At 37.4% G+C, this 12,074-nt stretch overlaps 1 protein-coding gene and 1 pseudogene across 3 annotated transcripts in view; one reads left to right on the forward strand and one right to left on the reverse strand.

Annotated features, from left to right (window-relative positions):
• The window catches only part of ATP7A (ATPase copper transporting alpha), a 132,221-nt gene that overhangs the window by 30,231 nt on the left and 89,916 nt on the right, over window positions 1–12,074 (forward strand). The window lies entirely within an intron of this gene.
• On the reverse strand, window positions 47–1,811 carry LOC103541817 (high mobility group protein B1-like; annotated as a pseudogene).

The following is a 12,074-nucleotide window of genomic DNA, read 5'->3' on the forward strand; positions in this document are numbered from 1 at the left end:
TATCTTGTTGTATATTACATCCCCAGTATTTATTTATCTTATAACTGGACTTTGGTACCTTTTGACTACCTTCATCCAATTACCCCACCCCCCCATCTCTGGTAACCACTACTCTGATCTCTTTTTCTATGAGTTTGGTTTTTTTTTTTTAAGATTCCACGTATAGTGTTTGTCTTTGTCTGACTTATTTTGCTTAGCATAATACCCTCAAGGTCTATCCATATTGTCACAAATGGCAGGATTTCCTTCCTTTTTATGGCCGAATAGTATTCCGTGTGTGTGTGTGTGTGTGTGTATGTATGTATATATATGATGTTTGTGTGTGTATATATATGTATATATACCAGCTTTTCTTTATTGATCCATCTGTTGATGGACACTTAGGTTGTTTCCATGCCTTGGCTGTTATAAATAATGCTGCAGTGAACATGGGAGTGTAGCTATCAGCAAGACATAGTGATTTCATTTCCTTTGGATATATACCCAGCAGTGGAATTGCTAGATCATATGGTAGTTCTATTTTTAAGTTTTTGAGGAACTTCCATACTGTTTTCCATGGTGGCTGTACCAGTTTACAATCCTACCAACAGTGCACACGGGTTCCCTTTTCTCTACATCCTCGCCAGCATTTATTATCTCTTTGTCTTTTTTTAAATTAAAAAATTGTATTTACTTAGAAGCATTCCGAGTATCAACAAAACAGCTGCAAGTTTTATTTTTTGAAATTACAGAGTGGTATTCAGTTAACAGAACAAGTTATTTCATATAAGCTGTATCAGAGACTACTGAAGATGAAAAAACTACCATCCCCATATATAACAAATTTGTGCTGTGCACGACAAGAACCTGCTTTAAATTTCCATGCCAATTTACAACCCCCATACTGTACCAGGCAAGGTTAGTGGCTATTGAAAATACCACCAGGACAGGGCTATCTAAAGACACATTCGGTAGTATGTTAACTATACAAAAAAAGACACTGTACAGTTTAAAAACAAATCCTACACAGCCTTACATTGCAATTTTTTTCTTTAAAAGGAATGAGTTTTGTACAGGGGGGTTAAATGCCTTATAGACAAGAAAAAAAAACTGTGCTAGAACCATCTTATTCATCATCATCATCTTCTTCATCTTCCTCCCCCTCCTCTTCATCTTCCTCGTTTTGCTTGTCTTCCTTCTTTATCTTGCTTTTTTCAGCCTTGGCGACTCCCTTTTTTGCTGCATCAGGCTTTCCTTTAGCTCAGTAAGCAGCAATATCCTTTTTGTATTTTTCCTTCAGCTTAGCAGCCTTCTTTTCATAAGGCTGCTTGTCATCTGCAGCAGTGTTATTCCACATCTCACCCAGTTTCTTTGCAACATCACCAATGGATAGGCCAGGATGCTCTCCTTTGATTTTTGGGTGATACTCAGAACAAAACAAGAAAAAGACCTAAGGAGGCCTCTTAGGTGCATTGGGATCCTTGACTTCTTTTTTGTTTTCCCTTTAGGAGGGATATAAATTTTCATTTCTCTTCTGTAACAGGCCTTGTCTGCCTTTGCCGTGTCTTCAAATTTTCCTTTCTCTTCCACCTCTCTGAGCACTTGTTAGAAAGCTCTGAGAAGTTGACTGAAGCATCTGGGTGCTGCTTCTTCTGCTCCTCCTGGCAAGTTTGCACAAAGAATGCATATGATGACATTTTGCCTCTCGGCTTCTTAGGATCTCCTTTGCCCATGTTTAATTATTTTTCCTCAGCAGGGCACAGAGTCGCCCAGTGCCCATCTGGCTCTCACCTGTCGCAGCGCTGTCTCTGTGGAGCTCAATGTACTGCAGTGGCTGTCTATTATCTCTTGTCTTTTTGGTGATGAATTATAGTCTTAACCTCAAGCTCTGTTGATGGGTACTTCTAACCCCTAAGGTCATCCTGTATGTTCATATGTGTTAAAACTTTTTTTCCATTAGATTTTGCATTTCAATCATAGACATATTTATCAAAAAAGATGAGGTAATCAAACTTACACTTGCATGTATTGATAAAAAATTACTTCTGATTTGTAAATCCCTTGAAGACATTGGCTATTTCTTCCCACATCCTCTAGTTTAATACTTGTATAAATACAAATTAAGTAAATGCTGAGTGAATCAGCTTTATTATAAGAGCATAAATATTAACTATTGAAATTTGTTAGCATGTGTCAAAAGCCTTCAAAATGCTTGTTTTTCGTTTAGAATACCCACCCACCCACACAGAAAAATGGTCAAAGAAGCAGTACACAAGGGAAGTGAGTAAAGAAACGTGTGAAAAGATCATCAACCTCATTAATAATATAAGAAACACATAAAGAGTGAAATATTTTTCCCTGCCATATTGCTAAACATTAAAAAGAATACTTGGGTTTACAGGTATCTGTTTGAGTCCTTGCTTTCAATTCCTTTGGGTATATACCTAGAAGTAGAATTGCTGGATCATATGGTAATTCTATGTTTAACTTTTTGAGGAACTGCTGAACTTTTCGACAGCGAGTGCACCGTTTTACATTCCCACCAAGAAAGCATAAGGTTTCCAGTTTCTCCGCATCCTCACCAATGCTTGTTGTTTTTCATTTTTCTCATTATAGTCATTCTCATGGTATGATGTGGTATCTCCTTGTGGTTTTGATTTACATTTCCATAATGGCTAGTAGTGTTGCACATCTTTTCATATATTTATTGGCCCTTTGTGTATCTTCTTTGGAGAAGTGTCTATTTGAGTCCTTTGTCCATTTTTCAACTGGATTTCTTGTTGTTGAGTTGTACAATTTGTTTATATATTTTGGATATCAATCTCTTGTCAGATAAATGCTTTGCAAATATTTTCTCCCATTCTGTGGGTTGTCTTTGCACTCTCTTGATAGTGTCCTCTGATGCATAAAAGTTCTTCATTTTGATGAAGTCCAATTTATCTATTTTTTCTTTTTTTAAAGATTTTATTATGTTTTTCCTTTTACTCCCCAAAGTCCCCCCCGGTACATAGTTGTATATTCTTCATTGTGAGTCCTTCTAGTTGTGGCATGTGGGACGCTGCCTCAGTGTGGTTTGATGAGCAGTGCCATGTCTGCGCCCAGGATTCGAACCAACGAAACACTGGGCTGCCTGCAGCGGAGCGCGTGACCTTAACCACTCGGCCACGGGGCCAGCCCCTATTTTTTCTTTTATTACTTGTTCTTTTGGTGTCATATCCAAGAAGTCATTGCCAAATCCAATGTCATGAAAGTTTCCCCTTATGTCTTTTTCTTAGAGTTTTATAGTTTTCACTCTTAAGCATAGGTCTTTAATCCATTTTGAGTCAATTTTTGTATGTAGTGTAAGGTAAGGATCCAGCTTCATTCTTTTGCATGTAGATATCCAGTTTTCCCAGCACCTTTGTTGAAGAGACTGTCCTTTCCCCATTGAATGGTCTAGGCACCCTTCTTGAAGATCATTTGACCTTATATGGCAGGGCTTATTTCTGGGCTCTCTATTCTTTTCCATTGGTCTATCTGTCTGTCTTGATGCCAGTACTACACTGTTTTGATTACTGTCCTGTTTTGAAACCAGGAAGTATGAGACTTTTAACTTTGTTGTTTTTCAAGATTGATTCGCTATTTGAGGTCCTTTAAAATTCCTTGTAAATTTTAGGATGGGTTTTTCTGTTTCTGCGAAAATGCCCTTCAGGTTTTGGCAAGGATCGTATTGAATCTGTAGATTGCTTTGGGTAGTATTGGCATCTTAACAATATTAAGTCTTCTAATCCGTGAACACGGGATGTTTTTCCATTTATTTGTGTCTTTAATTTCTTTTAGCAATGTTTTGTAGTTTTCAGTATTCAAGTCCTTCATCTCTTTGGTTAAGTTGATTGCTAAGTATTGCATTCTTTTTGATGCTATTGTAAATGAAACTGTTTTCTTAATTTTCTTTCAGATTGTTCATTTTACTCATGAGATCTTTATCTTATTTTGGTGTCAGGGTAACATTGGCTTGTAGAATGAGCTATGAAGTGTTTCCTCTTCTAGTTTTTTGAAAGAGTTTGGAAGGATGTGTGTTATTTCTTCCTTAAGTGTTTGATAGAATTTACTAGTGAAGCTATCTGGGCCTGAAGTTCTTTGTGGGAAGTTTTGTTTTGTTTTGTTTTGTTTAAACTACAATTTCAATTTCTGTAACATATTAGGACTTTTTAGGTTATCTCTTCTTGGATGAGCTTGTGTCTTTCAATGAAGTGGTTCATGTCATCTAAATGTTGAGTTTATTGACATAAAGTTGTTTGTCCTGTTCCCTTTTTGTCCTTCTAATGTCTGTAGAATCTGTACTGATGTCTCCTTTCTTATTTCTGATTATGGTGATTTGTGTGTCTCTTCTTTTCCCTTAGAAGTCTGGATACAGGTTTATCAATTTTACTGATCTCAAAGAAACAGCTTTTCTTATATTTATTTTTTTTGTTTTTCTGCTATTTATTTTATTGACTTTTGTTGTGATTGTTATTATTTCTTTTCTTCTGCTTACTTTGGGTTGCTCTTCTTTTTCTAGATTTTGAGGATGGTACCTGAGATTATCAATTTTAAACCTCTCTTTTTTTCTTTTTTTAAAGATTGGCACCTGAGCTAACAACTGTTGCCAATCTTCTTTTTTTTTCTTTCTGCTTTTTCTCCCCCAATCCCCCCAGTACGTAGTTGTACGCTTTAGTTGTGGGTCCCTCCAGTTGTGGCATGTGGGATGCTGCCTCAGTGTGGCCTGATGAGCGGTGCCATGTCTGTGCCCAGGATCCGAACCAGCAAAATCCTGGGCTGCTGCAGTGGAGTGTGCAAACTTAACCACTCGGCCATGGGGCCAGCCCCTCTTTTTTTCTTGTATAAGCATTTAATACCATAAAATTTCCCCTAACTCTACTTTACTGTCATCCTACAAATTCTGCTCTGTTACATTTTCATTTTAATACTGTTCAAAATAATTTCTAATTTCTCTTTGACTTCTTTGACTCATGGGTTATTTAGAAGCGTGTAGCTAGTTTCTAAATATTTGTGGGTTTTCAAGAGATCTTTTCGTTTTTTATTTCTAATTTAATTCCATTATGGTCACAGAACATACTTTGTTTGACTTGCATCCTTCTGAATTTAGTGGGATGTATTCTGTGGCTCAGAATTTGGTCTATCTTGGTTAGTGTTCCATCTGCACTTGAACAGGAAAGTGTATTCTGCTGATGTGAGGCAGACTATTCTATGAATGTTAATCTAGTGAAATTGGTTGATAGTGTTGATCAAATCTGCTCTATCCTTGCTGGCTTTCTGCCTACATATTGTATCAGTTATTGACAGAGGGGTATTGAAGTGTCTGACTATTCTTGTGAGTTTTCTATCTTTCTATCAATCTTCCTCACCAAAAAAGAAAAAATGAAAAAAAGAAAAAATAGAGAAATGGGAAATCAATTTTAATATCTTTTATTTAACTTAATATATACAAGTTATTGTCATTTCAATATCTAATCAATATACAGTTATTGAGATAGTTTACATTCTTTTTTCCTACTAGGTCTTTGAAATCCAATATATATTTTTCACTTAATAGCAGATCTCATTTTCGAGTAGGTACATTTCAGGTGCTCAATAGCCACATTTGCCTCGTGGCTGCTGTATTGGACAGCATAGATATAGAACATTTCTTTCTTTCTTTCTTTTTTTTTGAGGAAGATGAGCCCTGAGCTAACATCTGCTGCCAATCCTCCTCTTTTTGCTGAGGAAGACTGGCCCTGAGCTAGCATCCGTGCCCACCTTCCTCTCTTTATATGTGGGACGCCTACCACAGCATGGCTTGCCAAGCTGTGCTGCCATGTGCGCACTCGGGATCCGAATCAGCGGACCCGGGGCCGCCAAAGTGGAACGTGCGAACTTAACTGCTGTGCCATGAGGCCAGCCCCTAGAACATTTCTAATCTTGCACAAAGTTCTATTGGACAGTGCTTCTCTTGTCCCACTTTTTGGATTTTTCTGATTATTTCCTCATATTGTCATTTAACATCATCCTTCATTCCCTGTTATTTCCTGTAAATTGAAAGTTAGCTCTCAAAGGTTTATTAGTTACAGGTTAAAGATTTTCGGTGAGACTACATCATAGGTGGTGCATGGGAGGCATACAATGCCTGGTTGTTCCACTATTAGTGATACTAGTATTGATCACTGAGTTAGGGTGGGCTTACTCCTTTGAATTTTCATCTTGCAATCAAGGGAAAAGTAAAGAGTATCTGGAAAATATCTCAGAATGTTAGTAGTTTCCCACCATTTTTGATCTTCTGACCAAGAAGAAATCGCTTTCCCACTTTTAGCTTTCTCATCTCACAGGAGAATTCACAGGTGGTTTGCCTGTCCATTCAGTCAACTGACCATCCACCTGACAAAAAATATTCACCGAACAACTGCTTTGGGTGTCTCTCTCTCTCTCCCCACCCAATTTGGTTTTCTCCCTAACTCAGATTCAGAATATTTGATTTGGATGATTTTCATCTAAGTAAGAGGGGAAAAAAGGAGAGGCACGTGTTTATACCGTAGTGTATCTGCTACTAGTTGGAGCCCCTATGGAGAAGCAAAAATGTGATTCTCTTTGAGTCTGTGTTTGGCTAAGTATATGTGATTTTGGCTCATGCCATGAATCTCTGACTTTTAATTGTATAGTAATAATACTTACCATATAATTATAAGTGACATATGCTTTTATTTTTATTGGGGAAGATTGGCCCTGAGCTAAACTCTGTTGCCAATCTTCCTCTTTTTTTATTTTATTTTTCTCCCCAAAGCACCAGTACATAGTTGTATATCCTAGTTGTAGGTCATTCTTCATTCTGGTTATTCTCTGTGTGGGATGCTGCCACGGCATGACTGATGAGCTGTGTGTAGGTCCATGCCCAGGATCTGAACCGGTGAACCCCAGGCCGCTGAAGCAGAGCGCTTGAACTTAACCACTTGGTCATGGGGCCAGCCCCTGCCTAGTTAATAATAAGCATAATTTCCTACTTAAATTTTCCTGAGTTCTCATGCGATTTCATTGGTCTTAAATGTATTACAAATTATTTCATTCTTGTATGGGAGGCATTTATTATAAATTCTTAGGTGGGTTGAGGACAAATATTTGAATAAGTAACTTCTAATGATAGAGTTCAGTTCCTCTAATATAGCTTTCAAAAATAGATACAGCAAACAAGTTGTTCAGGGTGATAGATTAATATGTTCCTAGATTCTAGATATTTCCAACATCACCTTTACCGGTGAGTCTACTTTGTTGTAGTAATTATGGCTACTGTTGCTTCATTATTACTTGGCTATTCATTTACAGTGACGAAAGCACAATATTTTACCCTTTAGTATCCTTTTCCTATCTTTAGGAAAAAATTTAGAGAAATGTGTTTAAATCTGAATGCTAGGTTTCTGAAGAACTGTTGTAAATGAAATTCACATTTCCTTTTTTATACCCACTCTAAAAGTAAGCACACAATGAGCCAAGAATACTTACTAATGACCAGTTGTTGCATCTTCTTATCCTGATCCCTTTGAACTCATTTCGAGTTATTGTACTAACCTATTTAAGCTAATCACTCATAAAATAGAACTCAAAGCAATAATACTTCACATTTAAAGTATATAGTGTAACCAGTTCTTGCCAGAAAATTAGAATAATGGAGAAATTAAGAAAAATTATAAGAATACGTTGTAAATGAAATAAAATAACGAACTGACTGATAATGAAGGGTTATGGCTTTCCATATATGTCATATTTTAGTTTTCATTATCCAATTCTTCATTGAAATTTCTGAGATGTAAAAAAGAAGTGTGTTACCACTTAACACCCATTAGGATAGTATATCCCCACAAGCATTGAAAGCAGGGACTTGAGCAGATATTTGTACAACACTGTTCATAGCAGCATTATTCACAATATCCCAAAGGTAGAAACAACCCAAATGTCTATCAACAGATGAATGGATAAAGGAAATATGGTATATGCATACATTGCAATGTTATTCAGCCTTATAAAGAAATGAAATTCTGACATGTGATACAACATGGCTAAACCTTCAAGATACAATGCTAAGTGAAATAAGCCAGACAAAAATGGACAAATATTGTGTGATTTTACTCAGAGAAGTGACCTAAAGTAGTCAAATTCATAGAGAGAGAAAGTAGAACGGTCGTTACCGGGGGTTGAGGAGGAGGAATGGGGAGTTATTGTTTAGTGGGCCCAGTTTCCGTTTAGGAAGATGAGCAAGTTCTGGTCATGGATGGTGGTGATGGTTGCACAACAGTGTGAATGTACTTAATGCCACTAAACCATATGCTTAAAAATGGTTAAAATGATAAATTTTATGTTATGTGTATTTTATCACAATAAAAAACCCTAAAAAAGTGTCTGCCTTTCTCAGGAAATAGTCATTTTGTTATAGCCTATAAATATCTTTAGAGAACGAACAAATGTCATGTAAAATTGTGTGTGAGGAGAATCATCTCTTGACTTCCACTGAGGATTCTGAATGGCACCAACTTAAAAAACAGCAGCATATAACGTAAGGACATAGCCATGATAACAGGCCATTGAATTTCATGGCTTTATAGGACAAACATGGGAGATTAAGTGGTGCGAAGAAGATTCTTCAAAGTCTAGATTTCAGCGATGTCTTTGTTAGGGATGCACATTGTCAATCCTATCTTATTATTCAACTGTTGATAAAAGTTGGGGGCTCAGGCCAGTGGCGCAGCTGTTAAGTTCACACGTTCCGCTTCTCAGCGGCCCAGGGTTCACCAGTTCGGATCCCAGGTGCGGACATGGCACCACTTGGCAAGCCATGCTGTGGTAGGTGTCCCATGTATAAAACAGAGGAATATGGGCATGGATGTTAGCTCAGGGCCAGCCTTCCTCAGCAGAAAGAGGAGGATTGGCAGCAGTTAGCTCAGGGCTAATCTTCCTCAAAAAACAACAAAAAACAGTTGGTGTATGACAGGTTTTAGCAAAGGCTGATAATGTAAATCACCTAGGGCCCTTTTAAAGCAAAATGGAGTCAGGTATTTTTTTCCTCTTTGTTCTGTGATATTTTCCAGAGTCTTCTCACAGAAGATGGAAACATGGTAGTAACTCTCCTAAGTGTCTAGTGGTTGGTCAGTTGAAGAAGGAAACCATAAAAGCTATGTACATATAGCTTATTCGTTTTTTAAAACGAACATATGTTCATTCATTCTCCAATATTTATATGTAGGGCCAATGCTTTTTCTTTGCATATGGGTCCTCTGGAATTCCTCCTTTTCTTGCACAAACCACATCCATATTGCTTCATTCCAGATTTCTAGATTTCCAATGTCTAATTTGGTTTCATGGAAGTAGAGAACAGAATTCTTTTGGATTTTGATGATTTTCTCCCCAGTCTCTTAAAGTTGCTTCATGTACAGCTATTTCAGCAGTTTACTGCTCACCTGTATTGAGTTTTCTAAACATTTACCTTTGTTTTATAGAAAGAATAACTCTTTTACACTCATATTCCATCAGTTTCCGTAATATTTACTTCAATCACATGATTATAAGAAGTTCAGTGGGCATAAACAGGCTTGGGAGCAAACACAGCTGAATCTAAGTGTGCCAACATACTACTGGTGGGACAAGGAGTGCACGCAAGCATGCTTTGGGCATCTGAATGTTTTAGTGATAGAAGGGAGACCGTCAGTTAATCCATTGGAGGGTGGTTAAGAGAACTTTTTGCAGAGTGAAAATTTACTTTTTCTTACTTCATGTATCCTGAATATTTTTCCTGTCTGTAAATGGAGATCCGTGTCATTGTTTTTAATGGCCACATAGCATTTATTGTACATGTATTAGGCTGAGTTCTTGCTTGCAAACAACATAAAGCAGTTCTGACTACTTAACCTGACAAGGAATTTATTGGTAGGTATTAAGCTTGCTTATAGAGTCAACAGGAAAGATGGTCACCCAGGTTTGGAAAATGTGCGGGGACCCAAGTGAGGCTAAGACAGGCCCAGGTCACACCCTGGGAACAGTCTGCTGAGGACCTCTCTAGTGGCACTGGCCTTCTCAGGACTGTTGCCACCACCACTACTGGCATCTTGACTCTACTGCTGCAATTGCTGTGAATTCTCTTTAGCTGTTACTTTGTATTCTTGTCACTTCCTCAGGATTCAAAACCCTGGGCAGAAGCACCTGCCCAGCTGGGTCTAGAATCACTTAGCCACAGCTCAGCTTCCAGGATGAAGGGTAGGGAGTATCCTCCCTCCCACTTGAGCTTCAGTAGTGGGGGCAGGGCCTACTCACTCACGGGAGGGGGTTTCCTTAACCAAGGATGTGTGTTGGGATGCCAGGTAGCCAGATATGTCTGTAATCATGTGGCTGTACTACAGTTTAACTAATGTCCTACTGTAGAAAATTTAAGTTGTTTCCTATTTTGTTCTGTTTTAAGCTACATGGTAATAGACACTTTTTAGTAATCTAGTAGGGGGAAAATATTGTATCTTAGTTCTTTTAATTTATAATTTTTAGATGTCAATTTTCATGTGTTTATTGGTGTTTTGGATTTCTCATGTTGTCAATTTTCTGACATATATATTACATATATGGTTTTTTTTTTTTTTATTAATGTTATGATAGATTACAAGCTTGTGAGATTTCAGTTGTACGTTTTTGTTAGTCATGTTGTGGGTACACCACTTCCCCCTTCGTACCCTCCCCCCACCCCCCCTTTTCCCTGGTAACCACCGATCAGATCTCCTTCTCAATATACTAATTTCCACCTATGAGTGGAGTCATATAGAGATCGTCTTTCTCTGACTGACTTATTTCGCTTAACATAATGCCCTCGAGGTCCATCCACGTTGTTGTGAATGGGCCAATTTCATCTTTTTTTATGGCTGAGTAGTATTCCATTGTGTATATATACCACATCTTCTTTATCCAGTCATCAGTTTCTGGGCATGTAGGCTGGTTCCACTTCTTGGCTATTGTAAATAATAATAAAAATAAAAAAATAATAATAATAATAATAATAAAAAATATAATTTACGTATCATAGAATTTACCCTATTGAAGTGTATAATTTAGTGGTTTTTAGTATATTTCCAGACTTGTGCAACCATTGCCACTATCTAATTCCACAACATTTCATGACCCCCAAAAGAAACTCCATGCATATGTGTTTTTGTAGTTTGTTTACATGGTGTTTTTTGCCACATGAAATTTTTTTTTAATTAAGATTATGATAGTTAACAACCTTGTGAAATTACAGTTGTACATCATTATTAGTCATGTTGTTGGTACACCACTTCACGCCTAGTGCCCTCCCCCAACCCCCCTTTCCCCTGGTAACCACCAATCAGTTCTCTTTGTCTATATCCACATGAAATTTTAAAATTTAATTATATGAAATTTTAAAATCTTTTCCTTTATGGTTTCTGCTTTTGGCTTATGCTTAGAAGGGCCTTCCCCACCTCAAGTTTTGTTGTTGCTGTTGTTAATATTCACTTTTATATCTTTATAGCATTTTCTATTTTCTTTTTATATTTTAGTCTTTAATTCAGTTGGAATTAATTTTTAAGTAATGTGTAAGATGGGATCTAAAAGTGTTCACCTCAAATGGTTAGTTAGCACATTATGCCAACATCACTTACTGATTTCCCCATTGATTTGAAATGCTGCCCTTATTATATACTCAATTCTTATATATACGTTTGTAACTGGGATTTTCTGTTCTTTTTCAAGGATCTCTCTATTCTTTTTTTTTTTTAAGATCTAACATCTGTTGCCAATCTTTTTTTTACCCCCTTCTTCTCCAAAAGCCCCCCAGTACATAGTTGTATATTCTAGTTGTGAGTGCCTCTGGTTGTGCTATGTGGGACGCCGCCTCAGCATGGCCTGATGAGCGGTGCCATGTCCACGCCCGGGATCTGAACCAGCAAAACCCTGGGCTGCTGAAGTGGAGCACGCGAACTTAACCACTCGGCCACGAGGCCGGCCCCCCAGGATCTGTCTATTCTGACATTAGTACAAGACTTTTTAATAATTAAAACTTTTAAAGACATTTTAATGCCAGGGTAATTAGAATCATT

This window comes from Equus przewalskii, chromosome X (genome assembly GCF_037783145.1).
Source record: "Equus przewalskii isolate Varuska chromosome X, EquPr2, whole genome shotgun sequence".
Lineage (NCBI taxonomy): Eukaryota > Metazoa > Chordata > Mammalia > Perissodactyla > Equidae > Equus > Equus przewalskii.